Below are 25,982 nucleotides of genomic sequence, written 5' to 3'. Positions count from 1 at the left end.
TCTTGGTTCAGTGGGATAGTACATGTGGTGAATATTTATCATATTTTTACATCAGTGACAGTTTGTAGAAAGTAAAAACGCACAAAGCTCTACCTATGTGATCAACAAACCAAAAATGCAGAAAAAAATGACATGCAAGGAGCACATTTTTCCTGCAGTTTAAACATTGATTTAACAAAATAAAGATGTAGTCATTCATTTTACTTTGTCTAATTATAACTATTGTGTAATTTAGGCAGGGGTTTTATTAACATTACAGTTGCTAGGTAACAGGAATTACCTCCACATATGTCATATCTGCTGCTCTTGTTCAACCAGATTTTTTTACAGGAAGTAAAATTATGAACTTTTTTTTACCAGAATTTCAAAAAAAAGTACTCTAACCTGTCATAGCAATTGTTTGACTTTTTTTCTACCCACACACAGGCCCATAAAATCCTCTGACTCACTGCTGTTTATGGAAACGGTCCATCATTCCCGGGAGACAGTTTGGCCGGTGTTCCCTGGTTTTGAATATATTACAGTTTCCAAACCGTCTATCAAAACTTTGCTTGCACAATTCAACATGCACAACATTGCTTCGACTTTATCCCTTATATTTTAAAGGGAAATCGCTACTGAATTTTTACGAGCCACACCTACGTCTATCTGAAAATGTGTTTGTGTAAAAGGCATTTCAGGACAGGAGATAGACACTCAACAGATGGGGATTTATTTATACAGAGGCACAAAAGACAGGGCTGAGAGCGTCTGCAACTCACTAACTGCCATTTCTGCGCATTAAGAGTCTCGAATAAACAAAAGTAACAAAAACGGAGCGACACCTCGGGCAAAAATTAGCTGCAGTCACAGAGCAGGCAAGTCCGGACTCAGCACTTGTCACACAGACAGACACATGTACAGTATCTTTGGCAAACTTGGACAAAAATCAGTAATTAAAGGGCCAATATTATGCTATTTTCTGATGTTAAAAGTTGTTTCCTCATCAAAAACATACCCGGAGATGTGTTTTGTTTCATTCACATGTTTAACATATAAATCCTGCATATTTAGGCTGAGTTCTTCTCTAAAACTAAAAACACTCTGTTCCACCTTGCAATGTCATGTGGTAATACAGGAAGTGCTCCACTGGGGTTTTTAAACGCCACACACATTCACTAGAATCATGTGGATAATTGCCAATCTGTAGACACATGATTAAGTCATACTTCAAATTTTTTTATGCTGTGGGAATCCAAAAGTAAATGAATAGTTCAATGTTATCTCTGTCATCAATCAAAGAAAACAGACACAAAAGAATGTATTTTCATTTTTAGACAGAAATGTATTGTTCCATCTGGAGTATCAATCAAAGCAGAGCAAGAGTCAGATTATTATTAGTAAAGTGAGATTGTACCTTTAGATTGTCCCAATGGTAATGTTCAGATGAAGTTTCAGCTCTTTTTGAAATTTGTTTTTATCATATACAGTATACTTAATGTTCTAATTCTAATGCAAACATACTTTTTTAAATTCAGTTTTTACATGAAAGATGTAGTTTACAAAAGTCCACAACTATTGCAAATTAATAATACACCAAGACAAACACTATATCATGTAGATGGCCCAAAAATATTTTCTGGCGGAACTCAAATTAGATGAAGACAAATGTGAACCGAGTCACATCGACATACAATAAACAAGCAAGCAAGTATTCATCAACTTAACGAGTCTTCTGTTGTACTTAATGTCACATATAGACGTCCCTTATTTTCCTGTGTTATGAGGGAAAATAAGGAGATACGACAAAAAATAGGTGGATTTAACGCTATACTGATTCAACATTCAACATTTCAAGGGAAAACAACATTATCTTTTCCTCATCAGAAAAATACCACAGCTAAACATCTTTAACTTTCGAAATTTGCATATTGTCAAAACAACAGTTCGTCTTCATTTTGATTTCTCTCTCACCTCTATTACAATAAATGTATTTAATAGTGGGATTTCTGAATTCCTCACATCTTTAAGCATCTTTGAACACACTCTTAGCTTGAGGCATTGAATTACAATGTCCTGTAGTGTCCCTGTCTCCTGTGATGGCATCGAGACATTGATTGTGCCTTTGACTTTGCAAAGACAAACAGGAGCAAAAAGCCGAGCCCTGGGACCACACTTCCTTTACTCCAAACCGCAAATCCATTTCTCAATGTAAAATGAGCAAGGACTATAGCGCTGCGGCTTCTGTCATTTTGTATGTAAGTTAATACACTCAAGTAGTAGCTTTATATGGCGACAAATAGCTACTGGATCTGTAATGTCAACAGCAAGAGCTCAGGTCTAAAAAGTACAGTTAGGGAGTTATGATACTAGTTTATATATGGAGATTTGGCAAAATACTACATTAAAAGGCTCTGTGCATAGTTATTACTGTCTTAAAAATGGTTTGCAGCAATCCAAAGTTATCTCTCACTTCCCTAAGGCATTCCGAGCATCCTAATTATTCACCAAGATGAGTTTATAAGTGATAGATGCAGACAGTACTCAGTGGTCTTGTAATGCAAAGCAGCTCAAAGCAACAAACTTTACTTAAAGGCAAAGCACATGGCAAGATGTATTTGTTATTCAAACTTTTTAACCTACCCCTATCTTCACTCACAGCTCTATATTTTGTTCTTTGGTAATACAATACGTTACATAGCATTTTTTCAAGTTATGCCATTATGAAGAAGTGGGGCCAGCAATGGAGAAACAATTTTGAACCTGTTTCAAGTCATTTTAGATCAATATTGCATTTTACAATGAATGCACATATGTAATAGTTTCATCACTAATAAAAGTAATTGTGTACTAAGTTGTTGAAATGTTACATGCACAACCCATTGCTGTATGTTGAACAACAATGGCTCTAGTAAAGAACCCTGTGGAGCTCCAATTTCCACAAAAAATGTAAAAAAAAAAAAAGTTCAACAGTCAACTGTTTTGAATTTAGCCACCTCATTTTAGTTGGATACAGACAGCTAGTTCATTACTTCAAAAAGGTCTTAAAATACATCTGAAGTAATATTAGTAGAATTTTGATCTTTTGAAATCATTTTAGTAAACTTTTAGGGCACCCTGAAATAGGTCATTGCTAACATTTAGACATTTAGGGTCCTCCTATATTACGCAAAATTGACTCTAGTGGGCTTTAATGCCGTTACCTCATCAAAAACATTCCCACAGTTGTGTTTTGTTTCATTCACACATGGTTGAGTAGCTGTGAATTATTAGTCTGTAATGTCTCCAAAGCTCAAAATGCTCTGCTCCGCCTTGTGATGTCTTTTTTTTTAACCTTGTGTTCAATACAGATCAGCAATTCCAGGGCTGCACTTAGCTAAATGATTCTAGTGAAGGTGTATGGAGTTTAAAAACACAGTGGAGCACTTCCTGTATTACCACATGACATCACAAAATGGAACAGAGTGTTTTCAATTTGAGAGAAAAATTCATCCTAAATATGCAGGATTTACGTGTTAAACGTGTAAAAAAAAAGTGTAAAAAGTACTTATCTGTTGACACCTCCTTAGACTGTAAGTACATAACAAACATTTCACTCCTACTGTGCTCTCTGCTATATTTTGAACAGTTATAAACAACATATGTATCCCTATAAGACCTGTTCATGAATCTCTCTGTACTTGAGTGTGTTTTGAAGTGGCGCGTCATAGCTGAGGGTGTACATCCTCCTCTTTGACCCAGACATAAATTCATCCCACATTCTGAGAGAACACTATGTCCTGTACATTAGCAGAGCCACTACAACACACCCTAAACAAATGTGTAAGGAGCAGAGAGGACACACTTACACAAAAACAGTGCAACTTTTCAGGTCAACGGCTGCTTGTCTCCATTTATGAGTTTGCTGAGAATGTTCCACAATATAACATTAAATTTATAGATCTTTACAGAGACCAGCAGGTGATGTCACTAGGTCGTAAAGTTACAGGTCAGATTTATGGACAGCCAGTTTGTGTAGGTAAGTTATTTTTGCGCAATAAAAATAGAACAGACAGACAAATTTAATGCCGTACAGTGAAAAATTCCAGGCAAAGCAACAACATCTCACTTTGGTCAGCTGAAGTTGTTTTAAATGTGCTATATAAATACACCTGAATTGAACTGAACTGAAAATTTGCTTAAAATCGTACACTACTGTCAAGCAATGTAACACTTTTCAGGTATCCAATTCGCGCCCTCATGTGGTGAAAGAGTGTAGTGCGCCTAAACTTTGACGTAACATATACAACAGAAGCAAAATGACCAGCCTTTTCAACACGCAATGGGAAAAAATGTGTTCTTTGTTGTTCACACCGTTGTCAGTTTGTGAAGTCTACAAAGTTAAAGTCCAAATGTTTAATAAGTTTCAGTTTCATTCCTGACTAACCATAAGGAGAGTGTGAATGGGAACTGGGACAGATCGCTAGATTAAGCAAACATGGATGGATGGAACGCTATAACATGGTAGAAAACTTTAAAACGTGCAACTGTAATGACAAGATAAGGATGTATTATGTGTTTTAATCCTTAATTCAAGTTACAATTTGAGTTTGCTAAGCCCCCAACAATGACAAATTTAGTTTAGCTGTTTATTACTATATATTACAAAAACACATTTAAAAGTATTAGCCAGAACAAAAAACATGCCATATGACTTATATCTATAAACCAAACTTAAGTAGACTACAGGGCCTAAACAGGAAATGAGACATACATTTATTTGCACATATGGGAAAAGTTTCAGTGTCCAAAGCATTATACAACTTCTTAGATTTTGTTCCCACTTTCTCCTTGTAGTACTGTTATTACTATGTTCTTGTTTATCCATTATAGTTCTTTTCCATCTCAGTCCAACTTCAATGTACCCTATTATGTCCTGTATTAGGTTTTCTTAGTCTGTATTGTGTCGGTATGAGCAACATTTTCACAAAGGGATAACCGAACAATGGGAGTGATACAAATAACACAGAGGGGGAAAAAAATGACGGCAAAAGAATTCTATCAAAAGTACATTCAGCTGTGATACCTTAGGAGGAGGCATGTGCTCTGTAGAACATATGCAACATGGAGCTGCCACTATCTGAAGCCTGAAAGAGACTCAAACGCTCTTCCTTTGACTTTCATCTTCAAATGGACCTTCAGCATCTCATTTCTTTTCTAGGTTATGTGTTAAGGGCTGAACTTCTGGATTTCTACAACATTTGATATTAAAATGTGTAAGTATGTAAAGGCAGAGCTCAGTGATTGCACTTTTTTACATCAAAACTTGCTTGATTTTGAAATTAAATATATGTTCACTTTAGTAAGGTGCAGTTTAGAGCTGATCTTTCTGTAGACTAGCAATAGGCACACGGTTGTATTTTAATATGCCATTTAAGCAGTACGAAAGGACCTGGAAGACATACCTCGTGATTTCATAGTACAGCAAACACTCTAAACACTTTACAGAGGAACCACTCACCCAATCACACACACTCACACACTAGTATACACTGGACGAGTGTCTTTCCCAAGGACACAAGTGGATCTGACCACTGACACCCAACGCTGTGGTTCTTTAGTAACCTGGCTAACACCAGATTGATATGTGTAGCATCTGAATTGAGTTCTACACATTATCAAAGGCGGAAGGTTCAGACAGATATTTGAAGCTGACTGGTCCAAGCGTATCGAGGAATAGGCTTCTGTTAAATCAAAGCAGAGACATCTTTCCTGTCCACAAATGAGCACTTTCCTCTGCACATTTTTCACAAACAAAAAAGTTTGTATTTTTGCTAATATAGGCTGAAGTATGTCCAAACTTACCAAGTTTGTTTTGATTTGTTTTGGCTTTAGATTTGGCTTCTGCCCAAACCACAATGCTGCTCTGTGATTGGTCTGAATAGCGATGTTCTGAACTCATAAATAATGTGAGAATTCATCTTTCTGGCCAAGTTAGTTCTTCAGGCATCTAAAAGTAGTAAATCTCGGATCTAAGAGGGCAAAGTGAATTTACACTTTGCTCTTTTCACCACAAGATTTATTAGAAACTCAGAGCTTCCAAGAGCTGGAAGGAGCTGCTATGTGAGTTACTGTACTCATTTTCATTGTGGAACAAAAAAGTTTGTCTAAGTTTAATGCCTCATTTATGCTCACCACAGAGGGTTTGGCACCAGTTTAGAGAGGCTTGCCAGTCAGAGTGACTGCACATTGGTTTTAATTATGTTCTTGACCTCACTTGCATTAGGTGTAAACTCTCAGTCCTCTACATGAAGAGGAGCTAAGGCGGCTCAGGCATCTGTTTTGGATGCCCCTGGGTGAGTTTTTCTGGGCATATCCCACCATAAAGTGACTCTGGAGCGAACCTACGACATCCCCAAGAGTGACTATGACTGCATGGGGACACCTAGTTTTATATCGAGCACAAATCTGATGAGTGACCTGCCAAATTAAATAAAGTACAAACTGGGACACGTCACATTTTCCTAGATAACGGCTAAATGCCATTAAGGTCACTGAATATGGCTGCTCAGGCTTAAATGGAAGACAACACCAATGCAAATCAGATGCATCAATGCATCTGTTGATCTAATCAAAATGATAATCTAATTGTTTGGAGAAAGACCTAAAGTGAACCGCAGCCTTGTCCACAGTCTCTAATGTTAATCCGACAGAGAGTGAGACTTTAAAATCAGCATTACACAGCTGCATGGCCTTGCCCGATACAAATCTTACCAAATGCGGCATTCTGATGGGAGTTTATTTAGATATGCTGATCACTGCAGGTAGAGTTCTGTGATACTTCATTTACAAAGATGAATCTCAGAGGGCAATGTGATCCTGACTCGTCCTCATGGCAACAGTATTACGAAGAGCACAGCAGATGGTGTTTTCATTAAAGAATTCAACGCTGATAAAAGAATGGAGCGGATGACTGTGGTCGCCCGGTGCAGTGTGGACTTGGGTTACAGAGAGACAGGGGCTAACCGGGGCATTGTCATTTTCATCCATTTGTTTAACTTGGACTGGACAGTGTCTTGGCAGCGTTGGTCAAATATAAACAGTATATGAAATTTGAATTTAAAACTGCCATTGAGAGAGACAAACAAGCACAGATCAGAGCTTTGTGAGTTTGATTATATGTTCCTCAAATTGCATAATCAATATTGAATTAAATACATAATTAAAAAAAATAAAATAAAACATACACAACCAGACAAAAGTTTGGACACACTTTTTCATTTATCGTCTGTGTATCTTCAGTGTATCCTCTGTGTATCTTCAGTGTATCCTCTGTGGTACAGTTCTGCTTGGCTCAGTCTGTTTTTTAGTTATGTTCAAAGTACTTGGTTTGTTTTTCCTGTTTTTTGCCAGATCCCGTTTCTTGGACCCACCCTGCACCTCCACCTTCGACCCAGCTTCCTACTACCAGCTCCTCCAACCAGCATCCACATTCTCTTGAATGTAATAAACTCTTGATTGTGTTAAACTTTTTACTCCAAGTCTGTATCTTTGATCATCCAGATGTTACGACAGTGTCTTTGTCATTTCCATGATTATTTCCATGTTGATTTTCAGTGAAGTCATCAAAACTATGAATCAATACATATGAAATGTAGCAAACAAAAAATAAATTCAAAATGACTCAAAAGTTGTTTCAGATTTTGGATTTTTTAATGTCTTGACCCTGACAAAGCACAGCTGTGAAGTGAAAACCATTTCATCATGAAGCACATTGAGAGAAGGCCAAGGGTTTGCAGCGCTGTCAACAAACCAAAGTGTGCATAATAAAATATAGAAAAATCTAATAAACAAGACATTTGAGTCATTTTAAATGTGGAGTGTGATGTTTTAAATGAAAGAATGGGAGAATGCATGGTTTGATTGTAAATGGATGTATATTTAGATGTATTTTAATGTTTGTAACCTGCTCAGGGACTGCAGATGGAAACTAGCTTTAGCTAAATCTCTTCTTTTATGAGATTAATGTTTTTACACATGGTCCCTGTTTAAATAAACCACTAAACTAAACTATGCTGCTTTATATATATGATGTCTTCTGTATGTATATAAAATGTAGAAAGTATAAACATAAAAGACTGAATAAGGATGTGTCCAAACTTTTGACTTGCAGTGTATGTCATTTATTTTATCTTTTTAAAGGACCAGGCTCAAAATTAGGCCAAATTTATATTTTTCATGAAGTTCAGTATCTCTGTCAGATGTTTGAGTAACTGATTAGATTACCTTGGCCCTTAATGTCAACTTACTACTGAATTAGCAAAACAAACAGTGTGAAGTAGATATTACTCCAATAGCTTAAGTATTAAGTGGTAAAGAATTAGATTTTGTTTTATGACCTCAGCCTGAGAGCAAACAAGAGACTGGGTTGCCTGCAATAAAAATATATTTTAATGAATAATTGAGAAATGCTGTCATGTTTACAACAGCAACAAACCTATAAATGTTTCTCCTTATTAAAGGTGCACTATGTAACTTTTTTTTGGTGAATCAGCTACATGCTTTTTTACATGGAGATGTTTAAGGCATTGCCTTATATTTGCCACAACTGGGCATTAAAGTCATCAGTTTCCATGGAGACAAGCAGGTGATATCTCTTGGGCAAGTTACAGGTCACATCTGTGGAGAGGTGATGTGCTCATGGTGACAATGCATTTCTGAGCAATGAATTATAGTATAATTTTTATATATATATATATATATATATATATATATATATATATATATATATATATATATATATATAGTAGTAATAAAACACCTATAATAAACTTAATGCAAAATGAAACATTTAATGCCATAAGATGGAGCATTACAAAGCCAGATCATCTCCAGGGAGACATGAGATGGCAGACCCTTCACCAGAAAAGTTACACAGTGCACCTTTAAGATAAACCAACCATAGAAGGGACAATGTACAAAGTAGAATAGAAAAGTAAGTAAATATCTCCTGGCCAAGGTATAAATACATATTCATGAGCTCAGGTGAATGTATCCTTATGGTATTAGTTTTATATTCAGCAGCTTTACAATAACACTTCATTAATGTGGCTTCAAAACCCAAACGTGTAAGCAGACATTACACCTGTGATAACCCGGCAATAATAGACACAGCCTCCTCCACATAAACAGCCTACAGCTTCAAAATGCTAATATCTCCAGTCTGACACTTACAGTGCTTTCTCAGACTCCAGATCCTTGTGATCACAGCAAGGACTTTAATACTTCCATTATCACTGTCTGAACAGTTCTAATGCACATTATACAAAAGGGGAACACAGTAGCGCATGCAGTCTAGGTTAGAAAAAAGACATATCTGAGGAGCTGAGGAGGAGCTGTAGGTAAAACTTGGGTAAACTGCATTGTAAAACTGTGCTATCAGCATTTTGAGGTTAGCTGAATAGAATGGAGGATGTTTAGAATAAAGGATGCTTGTTTAAAGAGGGGATATTTTTATTGACTTTTTGGAGATTTCCACCATGTTATAATGTTGTTCCCTCATCAAAAACAATGTTTTATATGTCATCCATACATGTTCTACTAATTTAGCGCTGGGCCCTATCGGAACCTTCCTTAAGGCTAGCAGATCCTGTCCAAGCATTAAAACCAAAACTGATTCTTAATAAACATGTTAATATGTTGTTTTCTGTGACTATAGCATTTTCAAAACAATAAAAGATCAGCCATTAATAACCCATATACGTGTAATACCCCTTTCACGTGAACTACTAAACTGAAAATATCCAAAGTACACAGATACTTTGTGTAAAGTACTTTGTGTATCATTCAGACTACATATTGTGCTACCTACTTTTAGGGCATCTTTGCTAGTGGAATGAAATATGGAATGAAATATGGAATGACGATATTTGCAGTATACCACAAGCTCTGTAAATAGCTCCTGGAAATTACTAGCATGTTTAAACTAGTTATTACAGGTTTAATTCCTGACTTTGTGATTTGTGCATGTTCTTCCTGTGCCAGAACAGCCACACCCCTGACATCACTACCAGAGAAATTATATTCAGGCTGCCACATACTCAAATATCAACCTTTATGCCGATACTTAGGCTTGATACTTATGTATTAATTAGTGCTGTCAAATGATAAAAAACACAACAACTAATTAATCATACTTGTGAAATATGACTAATCACAATCGCATTGTGCGCTGATTTAATCTAATTTAAACTTTCAAATTTTAAGCATTTTTAAACTTATAAATAATTCATTTAGATTTGTGTAATAATTAAATAAGCCTGGAAATTGCATTTCATAAAGAATTTGTGTGTCCACATGTTTCAGGTTAATGTACATGACCAAAGGCCCTTCATTGCCGCTTGTGGGTGTAACTGGCGCTCATGGTGGCAGATGTAAGCTGTTATGGTTAGTCTGGCGTCTTGAAGTGTTCTGTAGTCGTTTGGTGAATTATTTGGCACATTTTACTCATTTTAGCGCTCACACGCGACCTTTGTTTTCCTCACAGAGCGCATGGTGTTCAACACAAGCTCTCTGCGGCGTCTTTGGTTTGATTTGCCAAACGGAGCAGCCCATATTCAGACCATATTCAGACCAAATTCAGCCCATGCATGCAATTATGTCACCACAGAACCAAAATTAAAATCAAATTACCACTATAAATGAGTGTAAGTTTAGTTTGAACATAACCAGTTTTTCATTAGATCTTTAAAAGAACTGTAGGTAAAGCTTTGTCTCCAGAGCAAAACACTGACTACCAGTCAAATGTTTGGACACATTTATATTTTGATGGATATTTACATAAAAAAAAATGACCTCAAATCTTGTTTATATATATATATATATATATATATATATATATATATATATATATATATATATATATATATATATATATATATATATATATATATATATATATATATATATATATATATATACACACACACACACATATTTGATGTATTCTGTGTGTATATAAAATGTAGAAAGTAGTAAACATAATGGAAAAAAACAAACACTGAATAAGATTGCCCAAACTTTTGACTGGTAATACTAACTGAAAAAGTCTTTAATGTAAAAGTATCATCTCCACTCCAACAATGCCCCTAGCGTTTGTATCCCTGGTGTACATGAGTTCTTCTGAGGACATGTGTGAAACAGCTTGTTAGAGTGTGCAGGACAGATCCCGGCTGGAGTCCTTACCAGAGAAGACTGCCGAAGTGACGGAGGGCAGCGCGGCTAACACAGCAACACCTGCCAAAAGCAAGACAAACAGACTGGTCAGCCTGAGCAGTCCACATTAAACATTAACCATCACTGTGGGCTATGTACACACCTTATATTCTCTATAAAAGATTCATGTCACCACTATGTCCTCACTGCAACTGTGGAATACTTATATGTGGCTGTTCAGCTGTTTTCATTTTGGATTATCAAGAAACATGTTTGATATGTCGAAAATGTAGGTAAATAGCTGTAGTAATAGTAGTAAAGTAGTATTTCATATCTTGATAATGGTCGTAATGATTATTGGCAATAATTTAAACATATTTTAATTAAAGAAGACCTATGCCTTTTGGGGGATTAAGTGTTAAAGCCCCAGTATGTAACTTCCTGGTGGTTGAAAGTCAACTGCATTATTCCATGGGAATAAAACATTAAAACCATACTTCGGAACATTCTCCATGTAGATTGGTTTTAAGCCATACATAGCCAAAGGAACAGCATTTAAATGGAAACAAGCAGGAGAAGGCCCACCTCCAGGCCAAATAAGAGTCAGGTTTGTGGAGATGCAAGTCCGCTCACAGTAAGTATGGTTGTGTTTGTTGATACAACAAACAAAACCGTAATGAAAAAATTGGTAGTTATGTACTGATATATATATATATATATATATATATATATATATATATATATATATGAAGAACAGAGGGTTGGTGAAAAGTGAAACTTTCTTAGCACTCAAGCCTCAAATGCAGGATTACTCACACATGCATGAATCATATAATTTAATAATAAGGATGAGGGAATAACACAGTTCAAAGATCATAAAAGTCTAAATGACATAATGTGCCTCTTCAAACCACTGTAGGACTGTAAACATAGTTTCCCCCTGTATGTTTTTGTTGTTTCTATGACTAAAGTTGTTTCTGAAATAAAGGTTGACATAAAATTGTAAACCAACAATACTGCTGGGAAATACAGCAAGTATTTTGCCACTTTCCGGCACTAGCCTAATCTGCCCCATTTATTCGCTTCACTCCATTGCAGTTTTTACCATCCTTAACATCTACTGTTTCCAAACTTTTGGGCTGGAATTTTTACCATAGCTGCCAACAGAATCAGCGTCATTCTTTTAATACAAACCAAGCTCTAGCCAAACTGGAGTTATTCTGTTGGACTTATTATTTTAATGTCACAATTGCCACAAGAACCGCTATAATTTATTGCCGTTCGGAGACATTGCGAGGTTTTCAATCGTCAAAGTTATAAAACTCCATTCAAAACAGCTGTGGAAACGCACCCTTTGTTATTGAAATAACTAGGCTTTTTATGCTTCTCCTTAGAATATGAATAAAACATGGTTCATTTGGAATACAATGCAAAACCAAGCAGATATTTCAGGCTACAGCTGGCGCGGCTTTCAGTTTCCACATCCTACTGTGAAAGCTAGAATACATGGTGTAATGTGACCGGAGGCAGCTAGTACTCAGCTATATTTACTCAGTTACTTTTACTTGATTATCTTGTCAGAGTACTTTTCTAGAAGCATACTTTTTTCCGACTTGTAATATTTAAGTAACAGTACTCTTACTTGAGTAAAAATGTTGGTCACTCTTCCCCCTGTGACTAATTCAAGATGTGACAAAAGCTGTTGACAGTATGAAATTATCAGAACATTGTGTTTCTTGCACCACTCATTCAGATATGACTTGTTTTTTGTAATGTTTGTGTCTATCCTTTAAAAACATCAGATTTGGTTTATTATGTTTTGTCCTTCAAACTACATTCACTTCAAATTATAATCCGATCAGATACAAATCAGCAGTAATTTCTTGGACCACTACTTTGTACTTCTACTTGAGCAATATTATTTGAAGTAACGCTACTATTGAGTACAATTTCTGGCTACTCTATCGACCTCTGATATACGGTGACAAGTGCCCCGCAGTTTGTCCTCTGTCAGCGTGCCAGGAAGTAGTAAGAACAACCTCATCCTGCTGCAACTGTGAGCGACTGGAGTATGCGGTTACAACCACAAATGCAGGGGTGTGTCCCCAGTCTGCATTTCAGCAGTTTCCTTTTGGACACACTGTCCTCTTTATAGAGTCAATATATCGTTTCGGATGAAGAGACCCAAGGGCACAGAGAAGATATAGTACTACATTTATTTTCCATGTATTTGAGCATCTTGCCCCAGTACAGATATATTGTATAAGCAGCTCTTGAGGCAAAACTAAGACCACTGTGTTCTGGCTGCGCGTTTTATAGTCCGATAATCAGGAGGGGTGCTGCTAGCATGCTAATTGTTGCCAACTTTACCGTTATGATAAACTCTGTTCTTGACTCTGAAAGTTGTGAAAAGCGTTTGTAGCTCATGGGGCATAAATAAGGTGATCGGAATGCACAAGGTAAGTGCGGAATAACTTTGGACCACTGCAACCCGATTAAAATTAACTAGTTCTGTTTTTCATGTTTTTTAAGACTGTAGAAACAACACCTTTAAAAACAGGCAGAAATAAAACTATGACAACATTATTTGGTGAAATCAGTTAGCTAGTGGAAGACAGTATAGCGTTCAGTTACAGTACACTAGCCAATATAACAACTACTATTCTAAAGTTTTAACTTTTAAGTAACAGTGCACATTGTCATCCATGTCACATCAATTAAAATTTACAGGGAATCTCCGCAAGGCTGCATCTTAGGTCCCATCTTATTGATTTGCTTTACAGATTTTCTGTAAAGCACTTTGAATTACTTTGTGTACGAATTGTGCTATACAAATAAACATGTCTTGCCTTATTATTGGGAGTATTGCTGGGTTTCAGATGAAAACACAATAGACTTCATTTTAGTTTCCTCTCATCTATTATGTAGATGAGGGGAAACTAAATTGAATATAGTTAAAATGCAGATTTTTGTTGTAATATTGTGAGATTTGGGGTCTAATCATTAATAGAAATGATCAGCCTCAACATGTGTGAATTTACCTTTTGGATATTTTTGTACAAATACAATCTTATCTATGAGAAAATCCGGCTCTTGCCCCCATTTGGGATATAAACATGTCTAATACAATAAGTTAATGACAAAATCATGTTAAGGGAATTAAAAGCAGGATTTATTTGCAAGTGAAAGTGTAGGCATTCATTAAGAAGACAAGTGGACAAGTTATGGTTGCCAACACATGCTAATCACTTTCCATCAGACTTAATGGCTGCTCTAATGAGACGCTCTTTCCTCCCTGTGTGTTTTGTCTCTGTCTGCTTGTCTAGCACTTGTCACCATAAACTCACAAGCAAAAAACTGCACACTCTTCTCCAGCTAAAAGCATATAATTGCTGTAATAACATAACAATAAGTGCATGTATTGCAAATGAACACAACTAAGTTCATTTTCACGGTTTGGCATGAGTAGTAAATGGCTAAACCATTACACAGATGTTGATTAATTAAACATAATTGATCACATCAGCAAATTGTGTTTTTTTTTATTCCATAAACATGACCCATCTGTGTCCCCAGATATGAGGCAAACAATGGCCGTTTCAGTACTTTATAATACTGAACATTCGCTTGTCTTCGCCACAACATTGCCATCAGTATAAAACATAACTGAATGTTACTTAGATTTGAATGTTGGCTACTAGCTTCTATTTTTGTTTTATTATCCGTCTTACATCTGGTCCAACAAGCCTCCACTTCACCAGCTCTGAAATAGTTTAGTTGGGTGTAAACCTGATGTCACGACGCATTGCTATTCTCTGCGATTTAATGTGTGTTTTGATGAGGAGCGGCGCACACAGACAAAAATGAAAAGAAAGTGTGCCAGCCAGGCAGACAGAGAGTTAGGGATAAAACACCCACCGATACTCTGTTGCCATGGAGACCAGAGTTATATTTGACAATGTGACGCACGTTTTAAGCATTCTCTCTGCTCTTTCCCATCTTCACTGCTCAAAGTGCACAGAGTTTAAATTATGAAGCCTTTTCCTCGCAGATATTAAAGCAAAGTGACAATAGAGCCGCGTGTATGAGACAGTTCATAGACACGACATGTAGTCAATTATACTGGCCTCGCTGCAGTGTCACACGTAATTAACTAATTAACGTATCGGACAAGCAAATCATGAAACTGGTTATATTATATTCTGCTCACATCAAAAATTATACAAACTGGCTGATTGTTAGCAGACAGAGAAAAACATCATAAGAATTTTCTGATTTACGCAATTCAGGATTAATATGCAATGATGTCTCCTGCCAAGTAAAGCTCTGAAAAATCTAATCTGGCAAATGTAATTAGTAAACCAGAAGCACTTGGAGAGATAGACCTCCACCAAGGTATTGTTGCTATGGTAAACAAAAATGGCTGCAGCTAGACGAGAAGAGTCTTAATCTTTTTTGACATTTTGATTTAATAATGTCACCATCTTTGTTATAGAAAGATCTTTTCATATGCGTTTAAGAGCCTGTAGTCCAGATAATGATTATCAGAATAAAACGATTATTTTTTTACAGAGAAGTCATGATTAATCAATGAATCGTTGCAGCCCTAGGTGTAACACTAAATACAAACCAAAACGCTAAAGGCCATTTCATACATAATAAGCAAGATGTTTATTCTTGTTCCTGTTTGGCAGCTTGTTTTCGGCACATCAGCTAAGAACTTTGTAAAAAAAAAAAAAAAAAGCAGTCCGTCAACTATGCTATAATTGGCTTGACACGACAGAGGAGAGTCTAATACCAACCAACTTTGCTCCTCATCTTCACCTTCAAGCATGTCCTTACTTAATCCTCCTCTCATTTAACTCAAAAACAACTATTTCAGCCACTGCTATGACAACATACGTCTACATTTTTTTCAACAAATATCAAAATATTTCTGGATTTTTACAGAGTATCTAAAGAATGATCTATTGCTTACTTGATGCCGTTTATTCCTGTTCTGTTGCCAGTACAAATACAGTTCCTGATGACATGCCACGTGTCTGTTACAAGTCGTTTTTGGCATTGAGCGTACTCTCTCAGCCCTTCTTCCTGTCTTCTTTTGTGTGGTGTGAGGTTAGTGACACTATGTTCTGTTGTCTGGGGTTCTGTGGTATTCATGTACTCCAAAAGCTCATACCTGTAACATACACACAGCTACTATAAGTGTTATATGAGACATCTGAAAGTTCTTGTCTGAATGAGAGAAAGTGGATGTGCCCAAGTGCTCTAAAGTGGCTCTTTTTAGTCATATCTGTCTGAAATGTTTTGTTTTTTTGTTAATTTATCTTAGTGAGCCATCTATGAATAACAACGCTTTGTATTTAAGTACTTTAGCCCTCATATTTGTCATATTCATGGGAGGTTTGATCACTAAATATTCTAAAAGAAATCAATTTTAAAGATTTTGATTTAAGTTTAGTCCCGTTCAAACCCCGCCCCGTAGCCAGGTGTTTGTGATCAGAAACACCTGGCTGTAATTCGGGCAAACGTGCGTGATGTCATGTAGCACTTGAAAGTGAGTGTCCACTGGAGGACGGACACACTCAGCTTTTGACTATTTTTGACCAGAAAAATGTACCTGGTTTGCACCAAAATTGTGAAAAAGGACTAGGAACTGAAGACAATACTATTAAAAAAAGTAGCAAAAGTAGCAAAGTTGATTTAGTGTTTAGTTCCACTTAAAGAATACAAGGCTAATATTGGTTATAATAATAAGTTGCTGACAGCTCACTTCAGCTCCAACTTTTGATAGACTGACCACTGAAAACCAAGGACTAACCACAGAGCTACAGTTTTTGGTACGATTAGAAAAAAAGCTGAAATTGAATTCATGTAGATTTTTATATTTTTTTTGCAGTGAAAGTGGCAAGTTGTTCAAAACCTCAGAACAAACCTTGATCAAAGACTACAGATTTTTTTTTTCTTTTATGCCAAAGGACTGTTTTTCCTCTCTTTGATATTTTAGCGTTTTACCCCAAATGCACCAATCACCCACAGTGCACTGCAGCTCTGCGTTCTGCTTAAATGTTATCCTCTCGAATAAAAAGCACTCGCTAAATGGATTTGGGCCTCTTAATATGCAGTTTTTCCAATGATTTGTCCAGTCCATTAGGGAAAATAAAACATTACTGAAACCTATTAAAATTTACTTCTAGAGGACATTAGCAAAACAGGCTAAACAAATTAAAGTACAAATTATCGGCACGGAATACATTGCTTGACATTTACAATCATTTGCAATTTGTAGTGTCAAACAAACAAGTCTATATTGAACATTTTAACAAATATCTGACTCATGGAAACTAGAAGCAGTGTTTATCTGGGAGACATTTTTAATAAGAGTACACTTTTATAATAACATTTTTCACCTTTATTGCTTTCAAATACCACAAGTAATTTGGCATTGGCCTTATATTAAAAATTAAAATTAAATGGTAACATTAATATAGCGCTTCTCTACCTTCAAGGCACTCAAGGCGCTTTACATCAAGGAAACACTGCCCAATTCACTCAAATATTCATACACCAGTGTACTAGGGGAGAGAAAAATAACACCAATAATTAGAATCTTAAATTTGACTGAAGCTGCACTCTCTGTTTTCGCCGTGTGTCTCACAGTGAGTCCTGTCTCCTGTCTCCTCTCACTCAGAGCGGGGCTGTAGCCGACCGCTAATGCTGCCCTGTCGTTAGAGCTGTCCAGCGCACACAGTGACCCACAGCGACTCTCTATTTCTCTGTTCAGGATTTGTCTGAAACTATTTCGTTCATGTTTGCCTTTTCACGACACCATGAGCTGCAGCGCTCCGTTTGCTTGCAGCATAAACTTTTTTCCTAGTCTGAGATGGAGACAGCTTCATGTTACGCACCCGAAAAGCAGCTTTAGATCAAAACTTTGGATAACATCAATATTCATCTGTAGGAGCTAGAATTGCATCGCCAACTGGTGATAACCACTTTACCAATAACATTTATGAAGAGCAAAAGATTCAGACCACCGACCTTTGGATCAGAGGACGAGCCCTCTACAAACTGACCTACAGCTGCCCCAAATTAATGATTCCTTTTTTGAAAATATTTCCATCTCATTTATAAATATTACATTACTCAGAGAATCAAGTAACATATTCACTTTTAAACAGGCTGTTAACATTGTCCATTTAGGCTGACTCAAGATTATAATCAACAACTCAAAGGAGGAAGGTCATTTAAAAGTCCAGTATCTGATTATGAACCATGAGTGAACATATTTCAGAATAAATTGTAAGCCCCGCCTGCTTAGTCCATCATCTCACTCTGTTGTTGAACCATAACAGAGAAAAAAATCAGTTGTGTCCACATGGTTCTCATCCCTGGTTGTTGGTTCCTTATGGTCCTTTAAAATACATAGGTAATATAATTCATTCGAATATTTTGTTCACAAATAACTCCTTTTACAATATTATAAAATGCATTTTCCTGAAGAAAAGAGCAAAAATGACAATACTGCCCCTTTAAAATCTTAAATCAGTGTATACATTAATTAACACATCAATATATGTTTTTTTCCTGTCCTCAAACAACCTCACACTACAATATAGAGATAAAACATCAAGCAGATATAATATTGTCATTTTCAAAAAGTTGCTTGGACATTGTTGGCCGGTAATTACAATGGAGTGTCGCTGTCACATTATCGGCTTGTTATTCCTAATGAGCCTTTAAGAGACACACTTACACTCGATAGCTCACTCTAAAGGCCAAGCTAATGATTTTTTAAGTCTGTCTGAAGCGAAGAACACTGTCGACATGTCTGAGCCTGGACCCTTGACATTTTATTAAAGTTCCTATTTTTCCCATGTATTTGAGCTAAATTTGTCTTGACCCAGTACAGATATTGTAAAAGCAGCTCCTGAATTAAAAGCGTTTTATTGTCCATTTAGCATACTGTTGTGTTGTGTTGTTAACTTTACAGACACAGCACAGGTCTCTGAGAGTTGTGAAAAGCGCCTGTAAACTCATCACGGTGACAAACAGGATGCTCAAAATGTTCAAAAGGTAAGTGAGGAATAATGTTCTTCTACAAACTGCTAAAAATGCACTAGTTGTTTTTCACATTTTTAAGAAAGTAAAAATCTAGTACTTTATCTCGACATCCACCGGGAAAAAAACACCACTCAACCAATCACAGCCTGCCATGTTTGCATCTCAACCAATCAAATGCATCTGTATGTGTGAGAGTAACAAGAGTGAATGGAAGGAGAAGTACTACGATCGGTTGGTCGGCTGTTTCACATTCAGACGCTAGGCTCAACTGGTAATCTGCAGTGTCCTATTTTAACAAATAAAACAAACCTCTCCATCTCCAGACTAAGATAGGTTCAGAAGGCCTTTATGATGAGCACTACGTCAAGGCCAGTTACATCGACAGCGAGCATCTGGTGGTCAGGCTGAAGCAGGAGTAGTACTGGGATTGATGGCATTAAGTCAAACCTGTTCCCAGTGCATGTTGGACTTCGCCACAGCTGCCCTTTTCCCTTTTTGTTCTGTTCATTGTATTTATGGACAGAATTTTTAGACACAGTGAGGCACCGGAGGGGGTCTAGTTTGGGGACCACAGGATTTCAATGGCTGAGATGAAAATCAGCTCCTCCAAATCCGAAGTTTCACGACTGAAAAAAGGTGGCTTTCCCTCCCAGGGGGCGGGAGTCTCCTCTTCAAGTGGAGGACTTCAAGTACCTCAGGGTCTTGTTCTTGAGTTTTTTTTACATGTATTGTCAATGAAAGCAACATTGAGAGGATTTGATCAAAGAGGGCCATGGAATATTTAAAGTACTAACATAGACTTGGCTTTTGAAAATCCTGATCTACAAAGAGTAAATAACAAATCTTACCAATGTTTTAAAAGGGCACACTTTTTTGAAAATGAACTCTTTACAATTTCTCAAACAAATTGGTTATTCTCTCCCTTCATCACACTGCAGCCGTCTCTACCCCCCAAACCTTGTCCTTTCAATAAACTATCCCACTCCATCACTCTCTCGTCTTTGTCCAACGAAGTCTTTCTTGTTTCAATCACAGCCATTTTGTTCTGTTTTTCCCTACACCCAGGCTCTCTGGCCCCATCACATATACGGGAGGGTAATAACTTTGCAGTGCGAGGGAAAGGACATGAGACTCAGGCAATCGGGTGGCTGTTAAAGTGCTAGTACCTTTGGAGATGGAGCAGATAAACACTGTGTTTCTGGTGGCACGGCTAATGATGTCGGCTTACTGTGTGGAGCTGTCAGAGCCCGAGGGAACCGAGGGAGCCGAGGGAGCCGAGGGACTGGAGAGCCGATGAAGTCCCAGACATGAGACCGTTGACAGGGTCCTTACTCTATCTGAAAAACAAACACGCAATCAGGGTTATTATAGGTTTAAAGTATGCATGGCCATTAAAATAATAAAATAACATTGCAATAGTTTTTTACAGCACTGAAAAACATGTGCCCTTACTCAGGCTTGCTTGCATCTCCACAAACCTGACTCTTAATTGGCCTAAAGCTGGCCTCTTCTTGCTTGTTTCTATGGATATGTTGTTCCTATTGCTATAATATTCCACACTATGGCATAAAACCCATATAACCCAATGGATGAATGTTATGAAGAATGGTTTTAATTTACTATCTCCATGGAATCATGCAGTTGACTTTCCACCTCCAGAGTGTTACATACTAACTAATGCAGTATAGAGTGCTACATACTTACACTCTATACTGCATTTTAGACCAGAAGTGATAAACATGTTTAAATTTGAAATATTGGCCCCATCCATTTAATTCCGCTCTGTTGAACCATCACAGACAAACAACTGCCTGGGAAAGTGACATGGTTGATTAGACAAAACATAAGCCTTGTTTCCATTGGTTCGCTAATGGTAGTAGCTCCAGGTCAGCTTTTAGCTAAGGAGGAGCTATTCAGTGCAATGCGAGATAATTGGATAAGAGAGAACGCAGACTCAGGCGAAAACAAAACTGCAAAAAGCAGATATAAAAAGAACATTATTTCTCATGAAACTCAGACATGATCTAGTGATAAACAGTTGTATTTCTGGTGAGAGCAACTTGGCACATGTTGAGCTGACATGTAAAAAGCTGGAGTCAGAAGCAGCGGGGGACCACTGTCTACATGCAAGTTCAAGCCCCAACAATCATAATTATACATATTGAATCCAAGGACATTACTCAGGGCATTGGTAAATTACATAACAAATTGTATGTTACCTGATACTATGAATATTTTCCAAAGAACTCTGAACGATGTGAACAAAATGATCAATATTAACAAGATTAAACAGGCAGATGCTTAGGGATGGCACGACTACAAAGCAAATTGCATTATTATATTAAATTGGTTATCTGTAATATTATTAGTTTCCATAGAAACACAGAGTCATGCTTATCATTTTGTTTTTTCTTTTCTGACCAGAAGGCATCCTCCAGCTGTCTGTCCCATTCCATTTGAATGCGTTTAATGCCGCAGTGGAGCGGCGAACGTTACAACAAGCTTTTATCATTGAAACGTATCAATCAATAAATCAATTGACAAGATAAGATAGAAGTCAATGCCTCGATGTATACTAATGTAGTAACTGGTGGCTACTTCTACATATATTTATGCTTTAGGTGATGCACTGACATTGTAACCGTGCTGTGTAGAGCAGCAGCGGTGGTACACTCTGGGTCAAATGAGGACAGTGCATCTATCGCTCGGTGGGAAGTGAGCGTCTGCAAAGCACAAAATATGGATAAATGGTATTCACATTTATTTCTGTGTTAAACCTATTTGTAGGAAATCTATTGGCCCTGTATCAGTTCATACAGGTGCACTCATGAATTTAACAATAGTGATTTATTTGGTTTTGCACTGTTATTCTGTCTTATTTGAATTTAGAGCTATAGATATTTTACGATTTATGCCTATTATTCATATATTTTAGTACCTTTTTATTCACTTTAGCTCTTTGTTATATCTTTGTGCCTAATTGCCAAAGCACATTGACATTTTGTCTTTTTTTTTGTTCATTGCCATGGCAATAAATTATTGTCAAATGAAGCATAAAATGTATAGTTGAATGTAGCTGTAGCAAAGTGATTTATAATTTGTCTTATGGTCCATATTTCAATGACAATTACATCATTGTAGAAACAGAGCATCATTCCTCATAATGATATACATAAAGCATACAGGGACTATGTTTCTTGTGAAAACGGTACACTTTGTACCGCACGGCTGCTCCAGTCTGTTCAACACTGGGTCATATCAGGACAGTGCGTCTCACTTATTTTTAAGTAAGCACATACAAGTCTGACAGTAAAACATATTAATCTTTCTCTCGTACTCATTTGCAGACATGATTACCACTGCTTTGTATTACCAGAAGTATATATTTGTAAATATTAGACTCTATCCTTTTTCTTTGTGTTTTCTCTTGATGGCGGTTTTTAGATTCGAGAATGTGATGATGTCATTCTCCCAGATGGAGGCAAGACACAGTTTACCCTGTTAACAACACTGCACTTTGCCAAGAAATATCCAAAAGATAAACACACAAATGTTCAACCTGCTCATTTCTATAGTGACTAGACCAAAGATCTGACCGTATTAAAACAGAAATGAGCATTTAAACAGCACTGACTTTAACTGCCTTTATCTGTATTAAAAATGATCGGTCCACAGAATGTTGTGCAGTGATGTCACCTGAAACACAGCAATAGCACGATTCAGTTTCTGTTTAATACGGTTACTTTCATTAAAATAATTACTACTGGTATGACATACACGTTTGTTGTTTCAATGATAAAGCTGGACTGCTTGGTAAATGTGCTTATTTTGTAAACAGTTTGATCCACTGCCGCTCTATGGGTCAAACGAGGACACTGCGCCTTCTGCTTTTTTGTATCGAGCTTTTTTGAAAAACATTTTAGATTACAATAGATTTACACTATATATATATATTCATGCTTTTACATTTAGTTTGGTGTTTGCTGATGTTTGTTAAATCTACACAGGGAAAGTACAGATTTGTCTTGCATTATGTTTCAATGTTAAGAGTTACAAATTATTAGACTATCAAAGGCACAAAAACGTTGACATTTTGGATTTTAACTCTCTCTATAAGCGGCTGAATTACATGCGATTTTGACTATGATGTACACCTTTCAAAAATAGGATGATTTTGGGATCGCACGCACTAGCTCCGAAGCTGCTGCTCTGCTCCAGCCAGGGTTAAACGAGGACACTGCGCCTCCCGCTCGCTTGTAAGTAAGCGCTTACAAATCATGCAGTTTTGAATAATATGTAATGAATATTTTGTGTTAAATTTCAGTTTTGTATTCCTAATGATAATAAAAACCTTGTAGTATTTACCAGAATTATGATATTAAGATGAAAAGATTGTCAGGCATCACGATCCAATCGTTTTACAGCACTGGTTTATCATTTGACACTTTCTTTGCTACAAACTTAGGCATATTTAATACTTTGAATGTGCACAAAATATATTAAATGGTTCACATTTGACTTGGGTAACATGCGCACTTTGTACCCACGCTGCTGTCTGTTTTAGACCAGGTCAAATGAGGACAGTGAGCGTTTCACTGGTTTTTATGTAAGTGTATATATTCACAAATAAAAATAAAAAAAACACATTTAAAATAATAAATAAGATATATATAAAAATGATATATGTATACACACGCACACATATATTATATACACACATCTATATATTTATATACACATACATTTACATTTTCAAAAACTATTTCTATCATTTTTTATCAATAATTATATATGTAAAAAATGTGTAAATTGGGTTCATCCTTTAAATAATTTTTAAATATCAATAACTTTTTTTCATATGACCAATATTTATTAAGAACTAATATATAAAGTCAATGCTCAAAATCAACCAATTACTGTCAAAGACGTTTATTTTGGTAACATGCGCAGTTTGTACTCACAGATCCGCTCTAGCCTGGGACAAACGAGGACAATGCGTGCACCCCCCCAACCATATTGTGAACATATTTGAGGTCCCAAAAAAACATCTTATTTTAGATATTTATTTAAAATATTTTCAAATTGTTGACAGCGATGCAGAGTCGCAATGTAAAATCTGGGTAAAAAACACCAAAAAACGCGTCTAACTTCTCTCCACAACCCCCTCCTAACATCAAAAGCAAACGCCCATTCCGAGCCGACAGTCGTGTTGCATCGTGGGTACCATAAAATAAAAAAATAAAAAAATAAAAAAGAGAAAGAGAGAGAGAGAAAGAGATGAGAGGACAACTCAGGACACAAGCAGAGGGACTTTAAGGATACTGCAGTAAGCCATTCGCAGACTAGGGAGGAGGAAACCGAAAAGGAAAGGATGCAAGTTTAAAGGAGGGAGAGAGGGAGGGGAGAAGTGAAGGGGGAGGGAGGGGGGTGGGCGCGGTAGGAACCAAAACAAGGGCAAGCGAGGATGGAGGAATGCACCAACCGTTCGCTCCGGCACGACGCTGTTGCTTTGGGTTATTCAGCTACATCCGATTCAGCGGGCGAGTGGAGGTGATGAACGCCTGCCAAAATAAGATAGAAAAAAAATCTGTTATCGCATGAAATGGAACGGCGAAAATATTCACGGAACTAAAAAAAAAAAAAAAAAAAAAACCCAAACAAAAGGACGTTAATGGCTGGTATAGTTTAAATGTTAGTTTGGGCTTGGACGAGTGCGATGAAGATTGTGGATTTGTGGAGCGTGGGTGAATTTGGGACAGGGAATTGTCACCTCGAATGAACTCCCCACAGTAATAAAATATGAAACAATGATGGATTCAGATCAGAGCTGTCAGGATTTCAATGCGGGCTAATATCTTTCACATTGTAATCACAGAATTCTGATGTAACTGAATGTGTCACACTTTTGTGGAAAGCAGAGAACCAACACAGCTAATAGGACAGGAATAGGACAACACTGAATATAATTGAGGTATTCATATTTTACGGTATTTTGAAGTATTTTGAGGTATTCTGAGGTACTCGTATTTACATTTTTTTAAGGAACAGCTGTAAATATTCAAAAAAAGATATACATTTAGTCTATCAATGTAGATTTTGTTGCCATTTTAGCTAAAGTCTAACGTTACACATTCTGCATTCTTGGCTAAAGGCTCTAAATAGGACCCAGTGCACAAAGACAAATACGGAAATAATTAACTAGACTTAAAATAAACTGATATGAATCACGCAGTACAATGTATTTGTTAATTATACGATTAAGACGGTTATTACGGGCTCAAGTACAAAACACAAACATGCCGTTTTTGTTGGCTAAAAGAGAGTGTTCTTTTTAATTCTAAGGCAAGCTAAAACAACAAAGTGACTGACCAACCACAACCGCAAAAAGAAAAGATGTGAGTAAATGTTTTGAATGTCTGAATAGTTTCAAAATGACAATCAGGCTGCTATTGTTCAGGAATGATATTATCTGCGGAAAAGAACATCCCCTCGTGACTAGCTTTTGCAGATATAAAATCTTGTAGCTTGGATGTTCTTCAAGTTTAAGTGATGAACAGTTTGAGAACGCTCTGGCGCTTAATATCTGTTAAAATAAACATATACATCATTACAATCAGATTATAAATTTCCAAACTATCCAGGTTTATAATACAGGATATACATCACTTTAGCAAAGCAGAGTCCCATCTGTTCACTGTCACTTTTACACTGGAGGACAGGTAAAACAACAAAGATTTTCGTTGAGG

General features: G+C 36.7%; 1 protein-coding gene across 9 annotated transcripts in view; it reads right to left on the bottom strand.

The window, feature by feature from the left end:
• thrb (thyroid hormone receptor beta) overlaps positions 1-25,982 on the bottom strand; it is a 120,679-nt gene that overhangs the window by 32,505 nt on the left and 62,192 nt on the right. For 6 of the 9 annotated variants that reach the window (XM_055225555.1, XM_055225557.1, XM_055225558.1 and 3 more), the window contains 3 exons: positions 24,719-24,797; positions 20,403-20,573; positions 11,203-11,253 (listed from right to left, as the gene is read on the bottom strand). The gene's annotated coding sequence lies outside the window, so the exon portion shown is untranslated. The remainder of the gene's footprint in view (positions 1-11,202; positions 11,254-20,402; positions 20,574-24,718; positions 24,798-25,982) is intronic. The other 3 variants (XM_055225554.1, XM_055225559.1, XM_055225563.1) reach the window with 1 other exon arrangement.

Source organism: Periophthalmus magnuspinnatus, chromosome 11, assembly GCF_009829125.3.
Source record: "Periophthalmus magnuspinnatus isolate fPerMag1 chromosome 11, fPerMag1.2.pri, whole genome shotgun sequence".
NCBI classification, from domain to species: domain Eukaryota; kingdom Metazoa; phylum Chordata; class Actinopteri; order Gobiiformes; family Gobiidae; genus Periophthalmus; species Periophthalmus magnuspinnatus.
Note: the sequence above shows the minus strand (reverse complement) of the source record. Positions and strands in the feature narration are given on the sequence as shown.